The sequence below is a fragment of the Leuciscus leuciscus genome, assembly GCF_965113295.1.
Source record: "Leuciscus leuciscus genome assembly, chromosome: 12".
NCBI classification, from domain to species: domain Eukaryota; kingdom Metazoa; phylum Chordata; class Actinopteri; order Cypriniformes; family Leuciscidae; genus Leuciscus; species Leuciscus leuciscus.
The window spans coordinates 41,633,072-41,657,259 of NC_138736.1; the positions used below are offsets into that span (position 1 = coordinate 41,633,072).

The window sequence follows — 24,188 nt, forward strand, 5'->3', positions numbered from 1 at the left end:
CTCAGTTTTCGTCTGGTGGTGAAGACGTCTCTGAAGCTCCTGCTGGTGTTTGTGGAGTATTCCGAGTCTAACGCAGCGCTGCTCATCCAGGCCATCAGTGCCGTCGACACTGAGAGAGAGGTCAGACACCACGCTATCCCACAATGCAATGCAAGGAAGATCAATACACACCAGTGAAAACAATTTTAAAAAAATTATTGAAACGTTTCTCCTTAAATTCACTGTAATGCCAAAAATCTCATTACTGGAATTATTTTGACTTTTTTTTTCGTTTTTTTTTTTCATTGTGTAATTATATAAAAAAAAAAATAATAATAATAATGATAGTAAACATTACTGTAATATAATTATTTTTCATATAAATTTGCATGCATTTAAAGCCACTCCAAATTCTACCATGATGCATGCATTTTTTAAATAATAAATAAACAATTCATAAATATTTATTATAAATAATTATGTAACTATCATGAATAATTTTATTTGATTAATTTTATTTAAATATAATCATAATAATATTATACATTTAAAATATTTATAATAAAAAATATATCATAAATAATTTATCTTTTTTGTCTCACGGTAATGAAGATTTTAGGGGTCAGATTTTTAATTGTCTTGGAAATAATGTCACAATGCAATAATTCCTTATGCAAAATATAATTTGTTAAATTTAAACTTAAATTTAATTTTGGGAGTGAATTATTGCCCATGTTCTTGATGAGGTTGATCGTACGGTTTCTGATGCTTATAAAAAGTTATAAAATTGTGTGTGTGTGTGTGTGTGTGTGTGTGTGTGTTGGTCAGGCTGTAAGCACTGGTCAAATGCGATGGAGATTTTAGCGGAGAAAGATGGTGTGGACACAGAGCTGCTGGTGTATGTGATGACCCTCATTAACAAGGTAACACACACACTCTCACACACACACACACACACACACACACACACACACACACACACACACACTCTCTCTCTCTCTCTCTCACTCACACATACACTCACACACACACACTCTCTCTCTCTCTCTCTCACACACACACACACACACACACTCTCTCTCTCTCTCTCTCTCTCTCTCTCTCTCTCTCTATCACACACACACACACACACACTAACCCGACCCCTTAACCTACCCATCACACACACATTCTAGAAAGATCAAATTCTGTGATTGCAGGATCATGAAATCCTGAAGTGACTGATATACTGTTCACTCTCTCTCTGTGTGTGTGTGTGTGTGTGTGTGTGTGTCAGACCGCTGGCGGCGCTGCCCGATCAGGACTCCTTCTATGACCTGCTGGACGTCCTGGAGGATCAGGGCATGGAGAGCGTTTCCCAGCGGTACCTGGGACGTAAGGGCACCGACCTGGACCTGCTGGAGCAGCTCAACATCTACGAGGTCTTCATTTCCTTAAACAATCGCTGTAGTGATATCATTAAAGGGATAGTTCACCCAAAAATGAAAATCAGCCCATGATTTACTCGCCCTCAACTCATCCTAGTGTATATGACATTCTTCTCTCAGACGAACACAATCAGAGTTATATTAATAAATGTCCTGACTCTTCCAAGCTTTATAATGGCAGTGAATGACTGTTTCTGTTTTGAAGTCCATAAAAGTGCATCTATGGATTTGTATACTTTTATAACCACCCCTTTAAAGTTGCACAGTTTTTTATGACTGTGATATTTCCAAAGCCGCTGACTGATACGGTTGTGTCCCGCAGGCGAGTCTTCGTCACGAGGGACGGTGATGAGGACGGTGCGCAGGACCGACGGCGGATCTAGCGTCGGCACCGGAGAGGGGCGGGGCTTGGAGAGACGCCGCAGTCGCAGGCATTCATTGGGCAGGGACAGGCCACGCCTCCCCGCTTAGCCCCGCCTCCCCACATCGCTCACGGTGTAACGGACCCGAGCTCAACGAGAGGTGAGAGACACTCAACGCATCATCACACACATCTGAAGACATCACATGTGAAACCAATCAGCAAATCATATATAATTATACAAAATTTAAATTCTACAGTGCAGAATCCAGTCATATAAACGGAATTTACTATATAGCGCAAAATTTACTTAACTTACATTTATTTACGGTAAATTGATCAATTCCTCTTCCATTTTTGATGATAAAAATCCAGAAAAATGAAATCCAGAAAAATTCAAACAGAAAACAAAGAATTTGGGGGAAAAATTAAACATAATTCATAGGAATCTATTATTGTTAAAATGTCATAAATTAATAAATTATTAAAGTTTTATGAATTTAGTTGGTTAGGCATGATTTTTAATTTTTTTTTAATTAATTAAAAAAGGAATCCAAAGAAATGTGAAGAGAAGTGGAAAACAGCATTTGGGGGAAAAAATAAAACAGATTTCATAGAGCGGTATAATTGTTTACATTTTTATAAATTAATACATTTATGAATCCAGATTTTTTAGACACAGTTCTTGATTTGATTTTGATTACAATTTAATGAAACAAATAAAAGAGAATTTTGAAAAATGAAAACAGGTTTCTGTATAAAATGAAGCGTACAGTAATAATGGACAGAAGGAAGCGGATTTCACCGGCGAGTGTTAAACATGTGGAAGTGTTTCAGATCAGCGAGTTATGAAGTCATTTTCCGCTGGGATGTTCCCTAAGAAGGGAGCTGCCTGTGTAGACAGTGGTGCAGTTCACTGGGGTTCAGAACACATGATGTCAGCGTGTGACGGATGTTCTCCGTGTGTTTTTGCTGCAGACCTCATGTGACGCATGAATATCTGCCAGTGATGTAAGTCTTGATCAGACTCAGCACTTCTGCCATTTTAATAGTTTCTTCAGATAAACATTTATTCAAAAACATTTCTTAGAAGGACATTGTCTGCCGTTTTTGTGCTCTTTTGAAACTTTGATTGATGAGGAATTCTTGTAGAGCCTTACGCCCAGTGTAATATGGGAGATTTTTTATTATTATTTTTTTTATAATTTTCACTATAAAAAAAGTTGAGCTAACTTAAAAACAAACAAGGTAACCTATCACACTCACATTTTTAAGTTAACTCAACTAATTCACTATAATTAAAGTCAACTTAAATATTTTTGATCATCTAATGAGTAACAGGTAATCTCTTGAACTTATCTCGTGATTGGTTGCCTTATTTTTTCAAGTTTTTTGAGTTGCCTTGACAATAATTTTTACTTCCTGTTACTCATTAGATGAACACAAATATTTAAGTTGACTTTACTCGAAGCGAAATAACTTTTTTTACAGTTATTATATTAAATTATGTATTATTTATATATATATATATATATATATATATATATATATATATATATATCTTTAGGATATTTATTGTTTTATTTATAATCAGTATTTTATTACCAGTATTATTTATTATTTACATATATAATATTTTATACTATATTGTTATTTTATATATTGTCTTTATTATTATATTATTGTTAAAAACATTGTTTATTAATATAATTATATATTATTATTTATTATATTGATATTTGACATATTATCAGTATTATTGTATTATATTATCATTATTATGTATTATTTATTTGTGCACTTTTTAAAGTTTGATGAGGGATTTTTTTAGCCCCAGAGTGAAATATATATATTTTATTAATATGTGTGTGTGTGTTTGGCTCATGAACACCTGTTGTTTGTATCTGAACTCTGCTGTGGTTATGATCAATAACTAACACACACTGATCACATGTGTTCTTCACTGGTCATGTGACGCATTCAGCTCAGTCTTATCTACTAGTTTCATAGATGGTATCAGTATTTATCATGATCAGACTCATTCACGCGTGTAGTGCACCTTGAGCTGCTGTCATAACCAACAGACTAATATGTTTTCATAAAGAAGCGGCCAGTGATGATGATGTCACAGATGCGTTCGCTGGCTCATCCTTTCTTTCCTTCTGCTGGTGTTCTTCGTGACTCTCTCTTTCTGCCCGGCCGCAGAGAGGAGGATGAGGAGGAGAGTCCCGTCACAGAGTCGGGCTCAGATGATGATGATGATGATGATGATGATGAGGGGGAAATGAACCCTTCTAGTCTCAGTGTCATCAGGTATTTTAGTGCGGAGTCTCTGTACAGTCCTTCCCCTCTGACCTGGAGTTAAACACACTCTCTGTGTCTCACACTGATGCTGTCAGAGGAAGTAATGTCCTCCACTGTCCTAAACCACACGCGTCTCATTACAAATCTTATGTTTCTCACTTAATATATGCAGTTGTAGTGGTTTGTGTCTGGTGTATAACCTCACGTAACCAAGACTACAGCTGGTCAGATTTACTCTCTCTGTCCTTGTGTTTTCAGACTAATGATCCTGCTGGGTTATACTGGATTATATGTGAATATATTAGATCTGTAATTCTGTATTATCAGCATTATTTATTATATTATATTATATTATATTATTTGCATTACATTATTATTATTATATTATATTGTATAATTTAATATATTATCAGTATTATATATTATTTGCATAAATATATATTATTTTATTATTATCTTATACTATCAGTATTATATTATCTGTAATATGAATAATTTACATACATTTGTTTACACACACATATATAATTAGATATAATATATATATTATGTATTATTTGTATACATATATAATATAATTTTATTTATGAATAATTTACATACTTTTATTTACATATATACCGGTATTATAATTTACTGTATATTATCAGTATTATGTATTATTTACATACATGTGTTTATATATATAAATGATTATATTATTATTTTATATTTGTTATCAGTGTTATTTACCTGACTGACTGACACAGAAGGCTTTTAATCAGTTATTATTAATGAGTTTGTGGGGTTGGATGTCTTTTAACACTGTTTCCCGGAGCCAGTATATAACCGTTATAAAGCACTAGTCACTGTGTTTTACCCATGATGCTCGTGTTCAGCGGCGCCGACAGTAAATCAGAGCACTGTGACAAACACACACCTGAGGAAGAGGAGGAGGAGGAGGAGAGGAAGGCCACGCCCCCTCCTGACTCCGCCCAGCCATCTCTCCTGGCCAATCTGCTCGCGCGCCGCAAGTCCACCGTCAGCGTGCCGCCGTCCAATGAGATCAGCCCTCCGCTGCGAGGCTCCGCCCACCTGCCGTACCTGCCTCACTCACCGTTCTTCCTCTTCTCCTACGATGTGGAGGAGAAACCAGAGGAGAACAGCAGGTAGACGCTTCAGCCACGTGTCCCATGATGCAACAGCCTCTAACCACGCCACCTCCTTCTGCACCTGCGCACGCGTGTCTCTGAACCAATCAGAGCGAGTTCTCACAGATTCACCAAACTCTTCCTCTTCTGCCTGATACTGTCACTTCACTGCAATAAAATGATGTTCTTCCTCAGTGCTTCTGTCTCGTTCTCCAGCATCTAAACATTATGAACTCAAGATACATTTACTGGAGAAGCACAATGACTGAAGAAATGAAGTCTTGTTTTATGAAACGTGAGTTTATGCTTAAAAATACACTTGTTTTCCCTTTGAATTCAGGTTATTTTCCTGACTCCACTGCAGAGACTTGTTTCAAGCACAAACTCTCTTCATTTTGAACAGATTCTCAGTGAACAAGACGTAATATCTTCAGTCGTTCTGCTTCTAATGAAATGCATCTTGATTTCAGAACATTTAGATTTTTGTGCTGGAAAACGATGAAGATACTGAGGAAGAGTGTGATGTTGTTCTGCTTCACTTGTAAATGCATCACATTAGGGCAGTGAAAGGGTTGTGGATGTCGTCCCAGCGCACAGAAACATGTCTGACGGCGTCTCTCTAATGACTTCATCTGTGTGTCTCTCAGGTCATTCTCTGCTGTAAGTCCTCCATCTACACCTGCCAGTGAACGGTGAGTTCACACACACACACACACACACACACACACACACACACACACACACTGAAGCTCAAATGATTGAAATATTCCCTCGGGTCATTTTGACCAGAAACTCATTTTTTAAAATGTTTTGTGGTTGAAGTTTAAAAGAAAGTAAGAGATCCTTCTCTCCCGGGTCAGTTTGAGCCCTCAGGAGTGAGTGGAATGTGAGGAATGCTTCAGAACACACAGAAAAACCTAAACATGCTCAAAATTCAAACTAAAAATGCTAAAACTTTACCAAAAAATTATTTTATAATGTCTACATGTGTATCTGATGCACACTGAAGTGAACTGACTCTAGGACCCAGCGGAACAGCTCATTTGCTCATATAGAGCTATAAGCCCATCTGGGCTGCGTTCCAGTCCAAAGTTGTCATGCCCTTCACTTGCTAACTTCCCTCCGTCTCGTTCACTCGGATGTACGTCATTGCGAGTGCTCACTACTGGCGGAAACTGCAATGGGCTGAATTGGAACATCCTAAGCCCTTGATCACTTGGAATCAGCTGTAGTTGATTTATTATTTACATTTTTTTTCCTTTAAGAATTTGTTTAATGCAGCATCCAAATGTTTATATGTGTGTTTGGGTTGTTTTAAATAAAAAAATATATAATATATCATAGAGTTGTCTATTGTGGTGGTGATAAAACGAGATCTGTGGTGACGTCACAATCGTACTGCATTGTGGGACATATAGGTGTCTGAAGTGTACATATGAAGTAGACTCGCTCCCTCGGTCAAAATCGAGGGAACGAGGGTCTGTCCATATAAACTTCCCTCGTCCACTTCACGAAGTGGAACGCACTTCAAAATGGCGGCAGGGATTCCCCCGAGGGGAAGTGCTTAGGGAAGTTCGCAAGTGCATGTCTAAAAGTGGACTGGAACGCAGCACCAGAGTCATGAAATATCATCTTATATTATTATTATCCACAAGAGGTCGACAAAGACACTCAATGTCAGATATTTACAGCTGAGTTAAAATGGTTATGCATGTAATTGAGTTATTTTAAGAATGTGAGTAATGTGCTTAAATTACCATTTATTTATTATTTAAAGGTACATAACATAAAATAAAAAATAACAAAAAATCTCCCAAAAAATTGCATTAAAAAATAGAAAAGATATTATCAAAATGAAATAAAATAAGCTTTCTGCACACACACAAAAAGTATAATTTTAGGGCTTCGGCCTTCGGGTCATTTTGACCCGCGAGGGAAAGATGAGGGTTTACATCTCAAGAACGTATTTTAGCTCGAGTAGTAATACTGGATGTGTGTGTGTGTGTGTGTGTGTGTGTGTCTCTCTGTATCTGTGTGTATGTGTGTGTCTCTGTGTGTGTGCGTGTGTGTGTGTGTGTCTCTCTGTATCTGTGTGTATGTGTGTGTCTCTGTGTGTGTGCGTGTGTGTGTGTGTGTCTCTCTCTGTATCTGTGTGTATGTGTGTGTCTCTGTGTGTGTGTGTGTGTGTGTGTGTGTGTGTGTGTCTCAGGCCTGCTCTCGGAGGCCTCCTCTCCTCCTCGTACCGGCAGCATCAGGAGTCTCTGGCAGCGGAGAGAGAGAGACGTCGGGTCGAGCGAGAGGAGCGACTGCAGAGGATCGAGAGAGAGGAGCGCAATCGACACAGGTTTAACAACACAACATCTCTCGACTCACTTATACACAACTATACCATACAGATGACTTGTTTTTCACGTGTGTGTGTGTGTGTGTGTGTGTGTGTGCACAGTCGGGACTATGTGTCCAACATGGAGGAGGCCCGACACGCTCGAGAGGAGAGGTGAGTTTATTTACCAACTAGCTGAATATTCATATTTAGTCAGCGATAATGAAGACTTGAGTATGTGTGTGTGTGTGTGTGTACCTACTTAAATATATTTTGGGGACAAATTTGTACCCAGAAGTGACCAAAACCTGACAAAATCTCCAGAAACCTCCTTTAGGGACGTCCTCATTTATGAATCTGGTATAAAAATAAAGTAATTAAAGGTTTTTTTTAAATGTAAAAATGCAGAAAGTTTTCTGTGATGGGTAGGTTTAGGAAAGTGTGTGTGTGTGTGTTAGGGTTAGTTTGTGTTTGTTACAGTGTGTGTTAGGGTTAGTGTGTGTGTGTTGTGTATGTGTGTGATTGGTAGGTTTAGGGGTCGGGTTAGTGTTTGTGTGTGTCTGTGTATGTGTGTGTGTGTGTGTGTGTGTGTGTGTGTGTGTGTGTGTGTGTGTGTGTGTGTGTGTGTGTGTGTGTGTGTGTGGTGACTGATGTCACATCTTGAACAGGTTTAGACTGATTTCCCTCCTCAACCTTTTTTTAACCCACTTTTCCTCAAATCCAAACACCCCTCCTGTGTGACCGAAAACACGCAGCATGAGAATGTTTCCTCTGACGGATGTGTGTGTGTGTGTGTGTGTCAGGTTTAAGACAGCGGAACGACTGGCCACGGAGGAGTTCGAGCGAGAGCGACTGCGTTCGGAACCTCGAGGTCTCAGCCTCACTCTGAGTCCGACTGACACCTGTCAATCATACCGCAGTGCCACACCCACCTCTGTGACATCACTGGATGAGCAGGACACGCCCATCACATCGTACCCGCCCTCTGAACCAGGTAAATCCACTGACACACACTGATAACGTGAGTGTGTGTGTGTGTGTGTGTGTGTGTGTGTGTGTGTGTGTGATAGAGCGAGACGGTTGTTTTCAGGATGTTTTCTGTGTCTCAGCTGCTGATGTGTTTCACAGTGACATGGATTTTGCACATGTTCACCAGTAAACGATTTAAACACGTGTCACGCGTGACGGAGTGAGAAACTGTTACTTTAGAATCATTCTGTTGTTTTGAGTTTATATCGCATTTCTATATCAAGTACAGGTGGAAGAAATAACTACATTTTTTGTTATATATTTACTTTATTAACTTTTTAGTGGTGCCAGGCTCATATATATATATATATAGAGTATGCGTATAATTGTTAGGTGAAGTGCAGCAGCAGACACGTGTACTGAGGCGGCAGCTCGTGTCTCGCGGGAGAGAACATGTTTGGAAAAAGCAAAGAGAAATCAACTGTTCTGAAGTCAGTGTGTCTTTGTTCAACTGGTTTAAAAGGACTCAGTCATGAGCGCTGATACTGTAACCTTTCTATCACCTCACACACACACACACACACGCACACACACACACACACACACACACACTCATAAACTCACACTCACTCACTCACTCACACACACACACACACACACACACACTCATAAACTCACACTCACTCACACACACACGCACGCATACACACTCTCTCTTTCACACACAGTGTGTGTGTGTGTGTGTGTGTTTGGTCGGGCGTTGACACACACCAGGTGTGTTTCCTGTTCATATCCGGGACACAGAGGCCTTACAGTCTGAAGGCCCTTATAATGCAGATGCTGAAGTCACACAGAAACACTCAACACTCACTGATCAAGAGTGATCCTTCAGAAATCACTCTAATATGATGATCCTGAGCAGTTTTTACTGTATTTGTGATCCACTAAATGCAGCCTTGTCGAGCAGAAGACATTTTTTTGGTTTAAATTAAGAAATCGTAATTATTCCAAACATTTGACCACTAGTGTACATTCTATATACTCCAGCTGTGTGTGTGTGTGTGTGTGTTATTTTGAATTTAATTGTAATTATTGACTACCTTCTCCACAGACACCAATGATCTAGAACCGGATGTGGAGGCGAGTCTAGAACCGGAGGAGAAGCAAACAGAACCCAGAGAAGAACCGGAACAGGAAGTGGGCGGAGCCGAGGAGCAGGTTGAGGAGGAAGGGGAGGAGTCTGAGAAGGAAGTGGGCGTGGCCAAGGAGCCGGTTGCAGAGGAAGGGGAGGAGTCTGAGCGGGAAGCTCCTGATGGAGAAGCGGAGGACAGCGGGATCTTGAGCGATAAAGAACGACAGAATGAAGACGTGAACGAGAAGGATAACTGCTCTGCCTCCAGCATCTCCTCAGCCAGCAGCACACTAGAGAGAGAGGACCGGCTCAGTGCAGGGGCGGACACAGGTGACACACACTCACCTGTCATCTGCACATAGTAGAGAGGATGTTTTTATACTGACTTTCATTTTATGTATGACATGATGCAAATGTGCACTGGAAATAATAACTGAAAAGCAAGTAGTGTCAGTTAGATGCGGTATTGCTGCATCTAAAGCTTTAGAGTTGATACATTTTTATTATAAAATAAAATGTAATATAATTCAAGATGTGTTTTTATGTGTATATATATATAATGGAATTTAAGTTTGAATATACAATTAAATATGTAAAATCCAAAATATTCAAATAAAAGTACATTTGAAAATGCTAAACTATAGAAATGTAAAATGTAAAGTTAATTAAAAATCTAAAATATAAGTAGTAAACATTATTGCTGCATCTAAAACTTTAGAGGTGTTACATTTTTTATATTATTAAATGTGATATGTATTAAATATTTTTAATTATATTTATATGTAATCTAATGTAAAATTAAATATGAAAGATTTAAATAATTAATATTATTAAATGTAATGTATAAATTAAATATGAATGAAATTAATTAAATATGAAAAATTGAAATACTGAAATAAAAAGACATTTGAAAATGCTAAACTATAAAAGTCAATGCAACTAAAACTGAACTAAAATTTTAAGTTCATTAAAATATGTTAAAATGTTAAATTAAAACAATAAATATCACGAAATAATATATAATACATAAATATTAAAATGATATAAAATTTTTATATGTAAATTTATAGATGAACATGTGTAAATAAGTTGATATAAATATACACAATTAAATATAATATTAAATCAAAAATATTGCAAAAAACATTTAACAACAGAAAACGCTAAACTATAATAAACAATTAACTCTTTTCACAGTTTCTACACTGATTTTGAGAAACAATTTACACATAGAATGTGTGCAGCGCACTCTTACTGGCAGCTGAAAACATGATCAAAAGAACAGCAAGAATGATGGGCGTTCTGTGTCTGATGTGTGTGTGTGTGTGTGTGTGTGTGTGTGTGTGTGTGTGTGTCTGCTGCAGGTCAGTGGTCTCAGAGCGCCGGCGTGAATGAACCGCGAAACAAGATCCTCGACAGCAAACTCTTCATGCTGGACATGCTCTACTCGCAGAGCAAAAAGCCCTCGGAGGAAGACGAGGAGGAAGAGGAGCCGAGCGAAGAGAAAGAGCGGGAGGATCCGTTAGCGTCGACACAGGACGAGAGCGTTAGCACGACTGACGGAGACCAGCGAGGCGAGAGCCAGAGCAACGTACGGGTGTTCGCCGAGCGCTTCGGAGAACTGGTGAAGGGTCTCACTTCTCCAGCAATAGAAACGCAGGAACCTCCTCCTCCTCCTCCTCCTCCTCCTCCTCCTCCTCCTCCTGTGAAGAAGGAGTCGGACTGCATTTGGGACCAGCTGATGGCGAGTCCACGAGACCTGCGCATCGGAGACATCGACTTCACCGACCTCAGAGACGAGGACGATCAGGACGTCCTGGACTCGGGGAGTTTGATGAGCTCCGGAGATCTGCTGGCTCCGCCCCCTCCTCCACCCTGCCCCTTTAACCTCCCGGCTCCGCCCCCAATGTTCGCCTGCCAGGCTCCGCCCCCTCCCATCTTTAGTATCCGCGTGCCTCCGCCCCCTCCCTGCTTCTCCGGCCAGGCTCCGCCCCCTCCTCAGCAGGAGGCGGAGCTAACGCCGCTCTTCCAGAAGAAGAAGAAGACCATCCGGTTGTTCTGGAGTGAAGTCCGGCCCGCCGACTGGATCTCCCGAAACCACAGGCGGAGCCAAGAGTCGCTCTGGTCCCGGCTGGAACCGGTCAAACTCGACACCGCTAAACTCGAGCTTCTGTTCGAGAGCAAGTCCAAGGAGATGCCCGTGGCTAAGGTGAGCAGGGGTAGCGTTCTAGTGTGGAATATAACACTGTGTGTGTGTGTGTGTGTGTGTGTGTGTGTGTGTGTGTGTGTGTGTGTGTGTGTTGATGTGTGTGTGTGTGTGTGTGAGTGTGTGTGTGTGTGTTGATGTGTGAGTGTGTGTTGATGTGTGTGTGTGTCTGTGTGTGTGTGTGTGTGTGTGTGTGTGTGTGTGTGTGTGTGTGTGTGAGTGTGTGTGAGTGTGTGTGAGTGTGTGTGTGTGTGTGTGTGTGACCCAATTAATACTGTGAGAATTTATAAATGTGTAAAATATTTCGTTTTTCTACTCACTTTATTACAGTACTGTTAGATGTAAGTTAGGGGTATTTTAGTTTTTAGTTTTTTTAATCAATTTATTTAGTTAGTTTAACCTCATATTTATTTAATTTTACACTGCTTATACTTTTTAATCAATTTTTTTTTATTTTAATTTGATCAATTTTATTTTATTTCAATCAAATGTTTGTATTTATTGTATTTCTTCTTCAAAAATATTTATTTATTTTAATCAATGTATTTTAATATAATTTATTAATTAATTTATTATTTATTTAAATTAATAAATAAAAACAATTTTAACCAAATGTTTGTATGAATAAATTTTTTCTTAAAAATATATTTTCTTTTAATCAGTTTAATCTATTTATTTCTTATTTATTTAATTAAAATTGTATTTATGTAAATAGTTTTTTTATTGGAATCAAATTAATTTAGTTAATTTAATCTTATTTTTATAAACCCCAGTTTGAGCCCCCTGAGACCGTGGTCTGACAGCCTGTGATTGGTTGAGCTGTGATATCAGATGATGTTTGTGTGTTGAACAGAAAACGGCAGCGGATGGGAAGCGGCAGGAGATTATCATCCTGGATTCCAAACGCAGCAACTCCATCAACATCGGCCTGACGGTTCTTCCTCCGCCGCGCACCATCAAGACCGCCATACTGAACTTCGACGAGTACGCGCTCAACAAAGAGGGCATCGAGGTGCAGATCTCATGCATGTGTTACACTGCACAGTTCAGAATGTTAGATTGTAACATTTCTGAATGAAACAGAGTATGTAGAATGTTAGAATGTAACAGTTCTGAGTGAATAAAAAAGTATATTTAGAATGTTAGAATGTTACATTTCTCAGTGAAACAATATAGTGTTTTGGAAACATTTAACTCATTCTCATCTGATTTTGAAATGCAAAAATATGGGTGTAAAAACTCCCCCCCCCCCCCCCCTCTCTCTCTCCCTCCCTCCCTCCCTCTCTCTCCCTCCCTCACTCCCTCTCTCTCCCTCTCTCCCTCCCTCCCTCTCTCTCCCTCTCTCCCTCCCTCTCTCTCCCTCTCTCTCTCTCTCTCTCTCCCTCCCTCTCTCCCTCCCTCTCTCCCTCCCTCTCTCTCCCTCTCTCTCTGTCTCTCTCCTCTGTCTCTCCCCCCCCCCCCCCCCCCCCCGCTGTAGAAAATCCTGACGATGATTCCCACGGAGGAAGAGACGCAGAAGATCCAGGAGGCTCAGCTGGTGAGTCCCGATATTCCCCTGGGAAGCGCGGAGCAGTTCCTCCTGACGCTGTCCTCCATCAGTGAGCTCTCGGCACGCCTGCAGCTCTGGGCCTTCAAACTCGACTATGAAGCCACCGAGAAGGTGAGCGATCATTCACTCGTGTGTCAGAGCGTCAAGGAAACTGATGGAGTAACAGTGGCTCCAGCATTCATCAGGTTCAAAAGTTTGGGGTCGCTAAGATTTTTATGGAAACTGTCATACATTTTATTTTTCAGGATTCTTTGATGAAAAGTAAGTTCAAAAGAAAAGCATTTATTTGAAATAGAATCGTTTGTAACATTATAAATGTCTTAACTGTCACTTTTGATCAATTTAATGCGTCCTTGATTAATTAAAGTATTAATTTCTTTTCTCATTTGAACAGTAGTACATGCAACTATATTCTACTTCTAAAAAAAATGAACAAAAGTGCTACTTAAATGCAAGTTAAACGCAGGGTTATTATAGTTAACAAAATAAAACCAAAAAAAAAAAAACATTTTATAAAATAATATATATATATATATATATATATATTTAAGCTAGTCACCAAGGAAACATTTTCTCATTTTCATTTAGTTTAATGATGTACTAAATAACTAAAACTGTAATAAAATTAATAAAAACTATATTAAGACATATTAAAAGAAAAAAACTCAATGATAATAAAATAACAGTGGTCAGTGTTTTCAGAACGGGATCCCAGTCGAAATAATCAAACAAACAGATCAATGTTCTGAAATCGTCACAGGGAAATCGACCTTTGAACTTACGCATCACCTTCACATTCAGAGGTGGAAGCCGTTTGAAGGCGTTCGTGAAGACTGCAGATAACTCTCTCTCTCTCTCTCTCTCTCTCTCCGGTAAATTCCTCAGGGTTTTATCTGTCCTCTGACGCAGGAGATGTTCTCAGTCTAATTGACGGGAACATCGTGTGCCACAAACAAAACACTCTAATAACGAGAAGCACATTTGTTTTCCCCTCCATCTGAGATCCTGCAGAAACAGAGTCACCTGTGTCTAGATCATAGACCGTATAAAACACTGGGCGTAGTGTGTGTGACGTCACCCGTAGTGTTTCTGAAGTGTTTCTGAAGCCCAAAGTGGGCGGAGCCGGCCGTCGCCATCTTGGCAGCGTCACTCCCGCATAAACGAAAATGTGCAGCGAGGCGGATTAGCTGAGGTGACGTGACGCTAACAGACAGCAGACAAACGCTAGTAGTGACATCAGCGGCAATCCACCTGTCACTCAAGTGGCCACGCCCTTAATTATGCAGAACTTTAAGGCTTAATATAATTTAAACGGATGAGTTTAAAAAAAATATTCACCCCCTCACAGTCGTCATGAAGGGCTAAATCAGCTGTATAGACCAAAACCACTTTTTCAAAACCACTGTGTTTCTCTGCTGTAGAGTTGGGCATTTTAACATGCGGGTCTATGGGACTGACTCTCCTCTGCAGCCGGCCTCTAGTGGCCAGTCCATGAACTGCAGTTTAACTCACTTCAGTGTTGATTCAAGAGAGAGACGGGAAGGTTGCAGCTCGATTTGCCGCTCATCTTGCGTGTGACATCATGCATTTAACAGCTCAGTTAATTAACGATGCAATGTTTCTGCTCTGACAGGAAGTGGCTGAGCCACTACAGGACCTGAAGGAGGGCATGGATCAGCTGGAGAAAAACAAAACGCTGCGGGTTATCCTGTCCACTCTGCTCGCCATCGGGAACTTCCTGAACGGCTCTAACGTGAGGTTTTATCACGACACACATTTAAAGGTGCAGTGTGTACGTTTTAGCGGCACCTGGTGGTGAGGTTACGAATTGCACCCAACAGAAGTTACGGTGGCCGACAGGAAGTGATGTCGTCGTCTGAGACAGCAGAGAGTAGACAGTTAAACAATGAGGTTTCTTTACAAAGATAAATTAAGAAATTATGTTTACTTAATTATTCAGTAAAACGATGTTATTGCGAATATTATTGTCACTTGTTCATCATTGTGTCAGTGTTTTATTCGCTGACTGTAGCTCACTTCTTATCATGAAGAACAACAGTGACGAAACACGTTTGTCCGCTCAGGGCCACCGTAGAAACATGTCGATGTAAGGAGACCCGCGGTCAGGCACGGATTTAGAAAGCAGAGGCCCCTGGGCACAAAATCTTGGAGGCCCCCCTCCCCCCTCGTAGCCCAAACTAACACAGCATCTTAATTTTTAGAAACAGTAAAAGGAAGCTGTGGGTTTTTCTTTAGTTTAAATCAAAACCACTTTCTCCAACTCCATTTCTTGTGATGTTAACTGTGACAGCAAAGGAGATCTATAAATATCTATAAAACAAAAGACAAAAAGGAAACTATCACAGAACAAAATCAGAAAAAAGTTTGTGTGTTTTAACATGTGTGTGTTTGGGTAGTGTGTGTGTGCATCCACACATGCACAGGTCCAAGGGCTTGATGTTTGCAAGCACACATGTATGTACACGAACATAATGAACATGCTCCTGAAAACTATTTTTTTCTCTTATTTTCAATCACTCCAATTCACTTTAAATGGTCGCCAGTTTAACCAAAATGAGAAGCCTACTCTCAGATAGATGAGGCCTACGATTAATCAGATGCAAATAGAAATATAAAACTGGTCCTAATTTAAAGAAAACAAGCTGACAAAAAGATTGAATCCAATATTGGGTGATGATATAGCATAACAAGTGCAAGTTTTTATAATAATGAAAGTTTTTATAGGCTGGCCATTTTTAACCGGGAACATCAAAAGTGTTATAGGGTTTTGAGCACAACCTGAGGATTAAAAAAAAAAACTGTAAAACGGGGTGAGGGGGGCCAAGTTGCATGTGTGCTTGCCGTTGTTTCACATTGTACACATGTATTCATAACGGTGCGCGTGCGGCGCGTCCACTGTGTTTGTGTGTGCGTGTGTGTAAAGAAATGCGCTTGTGAACTCAAACTGCGTCGGACATGGATCTACACAAAATAGTAGGCTAGCTTTTTACTTTTATCTGGGCTTTCAACAAAAGGAAATTCTACACAGGTGCCATGCATTAGGCTACACACCGTGAGTAATGAATTGGAAACACGCGCTCTGCGCTAGTGGACGCGCACTGTTATGAATGCTCACGCAACTTCTTCTGTATTCTCGAAATGTTTCGACTTTAATCTCGAAATACTATGTGTATATATATATATATATATATATATATATATATATTTATTTTTTTTATTTTTTTTTTACGTTGCGGTTCAGGGCTTCCGTACTTCTCTGCAGTGAACTGACGGAAAAAGGTGAAAGATAGGCTACTTTTAAAATGTGAAATATTAATTGAAAGAAGCCTAACGTTACCCTCAACTAGAGAACGAGTCCCACATATTATGCATTGATAAGCCTAGAACGGGTATCTGGTCATAAAAATGAACCGTCAACATTAATACAACAATGTTACATGATTTAAAAAGCAACAGGGACAAGAGGGGTGGTGTGGGTGCTGGGCTCTAGCTAAATCAGAATTATTTATTTGGGATCGGCGGTGGACGCAGATTTAGGCTTCTTCGCCGATCCGGGCATCTAAAAATCAGGGTTTTTAATTAGGGAAAAAGTAATAGATAGGCCTACATTTTGAGGCTGTCAAACTGGTAATGTACGTCACCGCCGGTGTGGTTAACAATCGACTCCGGTTGAAGAGATGAGTCCGAGTCGACTTTTGAAAAAAGTGGAGATGGTTGAAATATTACTCCAAATTAAATTCTCTCTGCTATCCTTCTCCCCTTTAGCTTTGCGTTTTGTGGCTCCACCGTTTTTTATCCATGTTGTTGTATTTTTTCTTGCCGCTATCAACAGTTTTCGCGGTAAGTTGGCTCGTCATCATCAGACACAGCCGACACAGCCAAAAAACTGATCATCATACTTTTTTGTGTGCAAATAAATTATTGTTAACACACATACACACAAACTCATTAATTAATTTTCTTTTAATTGAATAAAAAACAAACAAAAAAATAAATAAAAAAAAGGTCACACAGTAGTGGGGTCTTGGAGGCCCCCTAGAGGTCGGAGGCCCCCGGGCACCGGCCCAATCGGCCCGGTGGTAAATCCGGCCTTGCCCGCGGTGTGTGTAGAGAGAAATGCCTCATTCTAAGCTAATAAACACATGACGGTTCATTATTTAAGGTCTTTATACACCACTGAAAACATAGAAATGTATATGATATTGCATTTCTGTCAACAGATCCTCCTAAATATTACACACTGCACCTTTAAATATTCCATAAATTTGTGTTTAAATTCATTATATTACAAACGTTCCGTTAGCGTCAGTGGAGGAGCGTTTGCTGTTAGCTTTGAGAGCTGTGTTTTGATGTTCAGTCATGATCATGATCATGTGTGCGCAGGCGAAAGGCTTCGATCTGAGTTATCTGGAGAAGGTTCCTGAAGTGAAGGACACGGTGCACAAGCAGTCTCTCCTGCATCACGTCTGCAGTCTCGTGGTGGAGAACTTCCCCGAGAGCACTGACCTGTACTCCGAGATAGGAGCCCTCACACGCTCCGCCAAGGTACGACACCACACACACACACACACACACACACTATATATATATATATATACTGTATATGCCTAAACGAATCAAACTAAGGGAGAAAACGCACCGGATTCAGAAACAAAAGCTCCAAACGAGTCAAGTGTGAAAACGCCATAAAATGAAAATATTAAAATAAAATGTAATTCAGAATATGTCTAAATGTCATAATCATTTGTTAACAGACAAGTATTCATTACTTCAATGAGCTCATTGTTTCTGCAGTAAATTTTTACATTGTTTAAATTAATACATTTTTAGCTAACTGTGATTTTGCATGTGTACATTTCTGAAATACATAACTTAGTCAGTTTCCTCTGATAACAGATCACTCTAAACTGTAATATGGACTCATGCACTTTCTGTAAAGCTTATTTGAAATGATGTGTGTTGTGAAAAGCGCTATACACATAAATGTGAATTGAATTGAATAGAATATGAGTGAAAGCTGTAGAAGTATCTGGTGTCGTTCTGCAGGTGGATTTCGATCAGCTGCAGGAGAGCCTGACTCAGATGGAGTGGCGCTGCAAAGCATCATGGGATCACCTGAAAGTCATCGCAAAGCACGAGATGAAGCCGGTGCTGAAGCAGAAGATGTCGGACTTCCTGAAGGACTGCGCCGAGAGAATCATCATCCTCAAAATCGTCCACCGCAGAATCATGAACAGGTGAAGCGGAGAAAACACAGTCCAGGTCTAGTGTAATGCTGGTTATACGTTTGTGTCTGAAATATTAAATCTGGGCCATGAAGTAACAGCAGTGGAGAAGCAGCTTGATAATCAAGAGCAGGGTTTGAAACTTTTTCACTACATTTCTAAGTTACCGGCCATTCAGAACTTCTACTAGCCAAAAAAGAGAGAGAAATGAAGCAGATTAAAGTCGGCATGAAACGGAAGTTGAGATTGTCATTTTTTCCTTGTTGTGACGTATATCCGAGTGAAACGGCTTCTGAAATTAGAAAAAAATGTAGGGCGGGGCTTGATTTTGTCCTTCGGGAATTGATTGGATCGTTGGAGGTTGGCCGTTGCAAACAAAATGGAGGCAGATTTGAATGCCAGTTTACATTCAGTTGTGTAGGATTTCTCTCCACCGGACTCCCCACCGTTACCCTCCCATGAAGGATTTTTTATTGAGGAGCCCGGCGACGAGAACGAGGACGAGCAGCTACATTTTCAGGCAGGAATCAGCCCATATTTATATGAGCCTCCCGCGAACCAAGATGAGTCAAGTCAAGTTATCAGTCAAGTTCACCATCGAGAGCATCTCGACGTGTCCGATAAGTAAATAACTGGATTTAGATAAGATAGATAGCCTACCATTCGGACACTTCGAGATGCTCTCGAGGGTGAACTTGACTGATAACTTGACTTGACTCAAAACGAGACAGACACCGATAGCCGCACCCTCATCGGCTCTGGCCGCACCCTTTCGCCATGGCACGTGACCGAAAGAGAAGAGGGGTCGTTTCGAGGGGGGAGGGAAGGGTAATGTATTTGATTAAAGATTATAAGGGTAAATGAATTTTAAAAAAAATAATGAAGTGCACAGATAAATCATTTATAATAAACACTACAATATTACATATAAAAAGAAGATTTGTCAAATTTGATTTCATGCCGACTTTAACATCACAGTTTATATATATATATATATATGTTTATCATGATGAATCACGAGTATTTGCGCTAAATCTGCGCAGATTTGACTTACATGAACTTCCCCAGCAAACTGAGTAAACATAATAAGTAACACTCGTGATTTGACAGCGTTTCCCGCCACAGATGAGTTTTATGTGTTTTTTTGGTTGGCGGGTGTTAGTTTCACACCCTGATCCAGATGATTGTGAATGTGGTGTTTCCACACCAGGTTTCACTCGTTCCTGCTGTTCCTGGGACACCCGGCCTACAGCGTACGGGACATCAGTGTGACGCGCTTCAGTAAGATCATCAGCGAGTTCGCGCTGGAGTATCGGACCACACGCGACCGGGTCCTGCAGCAGAAACAGAAACGGGCCGATCACAGAGAGAGGAACAAGACACGCGGAAAGATGATCACAGACCTCAACACACAGGTGAGCTAACACTGACCTCAACACACAGACCTCAACACACAGACCTCAACACACACAGACCTCAACACACAGGTGAGCTAACACTGACCTCAACACACACAGGCCTCAACACACACAGGCCTCAACACACACAGACCTCAACACACAGGTGAGCTAACACAGACCTCAACACACAGACCTCAACACACACAGACCTCAACACACAGACCTCAACACACACAGACCTCAACACACAGGTGAGCTAACACTGACCTCAACACACAGGTGAGCTAACACAGACCTCAACACACAGACCTCAACACACACAGACCTCAACACACAGGTGAGCTAACACTGACCTCAACACACACAGGCCTCAACACACACAGACCTCAACACACAGACCTCAACACACAGGTGAGCTAACACAGACCTCAACACACAGACCTCAACACACACAGACCTCAACACACAGGTGAGCTAACACTGACCTCAACACACACAGACCTCAACACACACAGACCTCAACACACACAGACCTCAACACACACAGACCTCAACACACACAGGCCTCAACACACTGACCTCAACACACAGGTGAGCTAACACAGACCTCAACACACAGACCTCAACACACACAGACCTCAACACACAGGTGAGCTAACACTGACCTCAACACACACAGGCCTCAACACACACAGACCTCAACACACAGACCTCAACACACACTGACCTCAACACACACAGGCCTCAACACACACAGACCTCAACACACAGACCTCAACACACAGGTGAGCTAACACAGACCTCAACACACAGACCTCAACACACACAGACCTCAACACACAGGTGAGCTAACACTGACCTCAACACACACAGGCCTCAACACACACAGACCTCAACACACAGACCTCAACACACACAGACCTCAACACACACAGGCCTCAACACACACAGGCCTCAACACACACAGGCCTCAACACACACAGGCCTCAACACACACAGGCCTCAACACACACTGACCTCAACACACACATGCCTCAACACACACAGGCCTCAACACACACAGGCCTCAACACACACAGACCTCAACACACACAGGCCTCAACACACACAGGCCTCAACACACTGACCTCAACACACACAGGCCTCAACACACACAGGCCTCAACACACACAGGCCTCAACACACTGACCTCAACACACACAGGCCTCAACACACAGACCTCAACACACTGACCTCAACACACTGACCTCAACACACACAGACCTCAACACACAGTCCTCAACACACAGACCTCAACACACAGGCCTCAACACACAGGCCTCAACACACAGGCCTCAACACACAGGCCTCAACACACAGGCCTCAACACACAGGCCTCAACACACAGGCCTCAACACACAGACCTCAACACACAGACCTCAACACACAGGCCTCAACACACAGACCTCAACACACAGGCCTCAACACACAGGCCTCAACACACAGGCCTCAACACACAGGCCTCAACACACAGACCTCAACACACAGGCCTCAACACACAGGCCTCAACACACAGGCCTCAACACACAGACCTCAACACACAGGCCTCAACACACAGGCCTCAACACACAGGCCTCAACACACAGGCCTCAACACACAGACCTCAACACACAGGCCTCAACACACAGGCCTCAACACACAGACCTCAACACACAGGCCTCAACACACAGGCCTCAACACACAGGCCTCAACACACAGACCTCAACACACAGGCCTCAACACACAGGCCTCAACACACAGACCTCAACACACAGGCCTCAACACACAGGCCTCAACACACAGGCCTCAACACACAGGCCTCAACACACAGGCCTCAACACACAGGCCTCAACACACAGGCCTCAACACACAGGCCTCAACACACAGACCTCAACACACAGGCCTCAACACACAGGCCTCAACACACAGGCCTCAACACACAGGCCTCAACACACAGACCTCAACACACAGGCCTCAACACACATGCCTCAACACACAGGCCTCAACACACAGACCTCAACACACAGACCTCAACACACAGGCCTCAACACACAGACCTCAACACACACACAGGCCTCAACACACACACAGGCCTCAACACACACACACAGGCCTCAACACACACAGACCTCAACACACAGACCTCAACACACAGGCCTCAACACACAGACCTCAACACACAGGCCTCAACACACAGACCTCAACACACAGACCTCAACACACAGGCCTCAACACACAGGCCTCAACACACAGACCTCAACACACAGGCCTCAACACACAGGCCTCAACACACAGGCCTCAACACACAGGCCTCAACACACAGGCCTCAACACACAGACCTCAACACACAGACCTCAACACACACACAGGCCTCAACACACACACAGGCCTCAACACACACACACAGGCCTCAACACACACAGACCTCAACACACACAGGCCTCAACACACAGGTGAGCTTCAGTACAGGCCTCAACACACAGGTGACATTCACTTCATATTTCAATAATTTATTACACTTATTCTGATTTCAATAACACATTCACATGTTCTTGGGTCTGTGATGTTGGTTAATGGTCACATGGCATGCAGGTAAACAAGTAAAATATTACTTTTTTTTAGCATTATGTAGTTTTATTTTGATTTTTAAATTATTCATTTTGATTTTGCATTTTTATGGTATTAAAGTAAGTGTTTTATTTTGATTGTTTTTATTTTAAAATGATTTATATTTTATTAAAATGTTTATGGTTTTAGTTCATTTTAGTAAGTTATTTGGTTTATTAGTTTTATTTTGATCATTTTAATTTTTTAATGTTTTATTTTATGATTTGAATTGATTTTAGTCATTTTTATTTTACTTTTTTATGATTTTAATTATTTTTATTAAGTGTTCTATTATGGTTGTTTTTATTTTTAGTAGATGTTCTATTTTCTTTTTTTATTGTGTAGTTTTATTTTTGTATTTTACATTTATGATTTGAATTTATTTTAGTAAATGTTTTATTTTTATATTTTATTTTAAAATAATTTACTTATATATCTATGATTTTAATTAATTTCAGAAATTGTTCTGTTTAGATTTTTTATTTAAAATTATTTATTTTTAATTTACATTCTTATGATTTTACTTAATTTTAGTGTTTCATTTTAAAATGTTTTATTTTTATGATTTTAATTGTTTTTAGTGCACGTTTTATTTCGATTGTTTTTATTTTAAAATAATTTAAAATAAACATTTTTATGAATTTAATTAAGTGTTCAATTATGGTTGTTTTAATTTTTTTAGTAGGTGTTCTATTTTTTTTACTTTTTTATTTAATAATTTATTTTTATTTGACATTTTTATGGTGTGGTGTTTTACTTTGATTGTTTTTATTTTTAAATAATTTTTATTGTAATTTTAGTATAGTATATACATTTTTTTAAATTTGGTGTAGTATAGTAATTTTATCATAATCATTTCATGAGCTCACGGTCCTCTTCCACTCCTCAGAGTATTAGTGTGTTGTGTTCGGTGCGATGGTAAAGAGGAGTGTGATGTGTGTGTGTGACACAGATCCTCACACACTGAGTGCTAATGTTCCCCGCAGGCCTGAAGAAGTCGTGATGATGTGTTTGAGCGTTTACTCTGGCCTCTTCAGATCATCATTCGCTCGCCTCTATTCACACTCTGACGCGTGTGTGTGTGTGTGTGTGTTTTAGCTGATGGTCTATCCCGGATGAGATATGGCTTGACTTCACTTGAGTGAGTTTGCAGCTGTTTAAACACGGAGACATCGGGACTGAAGTAACACATGGAGGAGCAGCTTCTGTGTCCTCCATCAGTTTAACTCTTGCGATGCTTCACTGCTACGTCCCTGAAATGCTAATAATTGGGAACAAGTGTTGTATTCTGACGAGAGTCAGATGTGCTCTATAATGAGCTCTGAATCATCTGAGAGCTCACGTACAGGACCTGTTTGAGAGCTGTCAGTGATTTAATTATTCACTGATGAGTCTCGTTATTCTCGTCATTTATATCATGACACTGTTGTGATATTATTCTTGCAACTTTGACAAAAAACAAACTCAACCGGCTAAGAACGTAATTGTGCTCTGAAATCCACTTTAGTTATGAACAAATGAATACCAAACAAAAAGA

At 40.5% G+C, this 24,188-nt stretch overlaps 1 pseudogene across 1 annotated transcript in view; it reads left to right on the forward strand.

Moving 5' to 3' along the window:
* The first annotated feature begins 830 nt into the window (after positions 1-830).
* The window catches only part of LOC309510717 (FH1/FH2 domain-containing protein 3-like), a 30,563-nt pseudogene continuing 7,205 nt past the window's right edge, over positions 831-24,188 (forward strand). The window contains exons 1-18 of the transcript XR_014211661.1: positions 831-902; positions 1,224-1,400; positions 1,729-1,928; positions 2,746-2,778; positions 3,973-4,080; positions 4,950-5,219; positions 5,849-5,893; positions 7,411-7,545; positions 7,648-7,698; positions 8,328-8,518; positions 9,605-9,955; positions 10,990-11,834; positions 12,685-12,843; positions 13,309-13,491; positions 15,014-15,133; positions 17,785-17,946; positions 18,448-18,638; positions 19,837-20,041. The product of XR_014211661.1 is annotated as an FH1/FH2 domain-containing protein 3-like (transcript). The remainder of the gene's footprint in view (positions 903-1,223; positions 1,401-1,728; positions 1,929-2,745; positions 2,779-3,972; positions 4,081-4,949; positions 5,220-5,848; positions 5,894-7,410; positions 7,546-7,647; positions 7,699-8,327; positions 8,519-9,604; positions 9,956-10,989; positions 11,835-12,684; positions 12,844-13,308; positions 13,492-15,013; positions 15,134-17,784; positions 17,947-18,447; positions 18,639-19,836; positions 20,042-24,188) is intronic.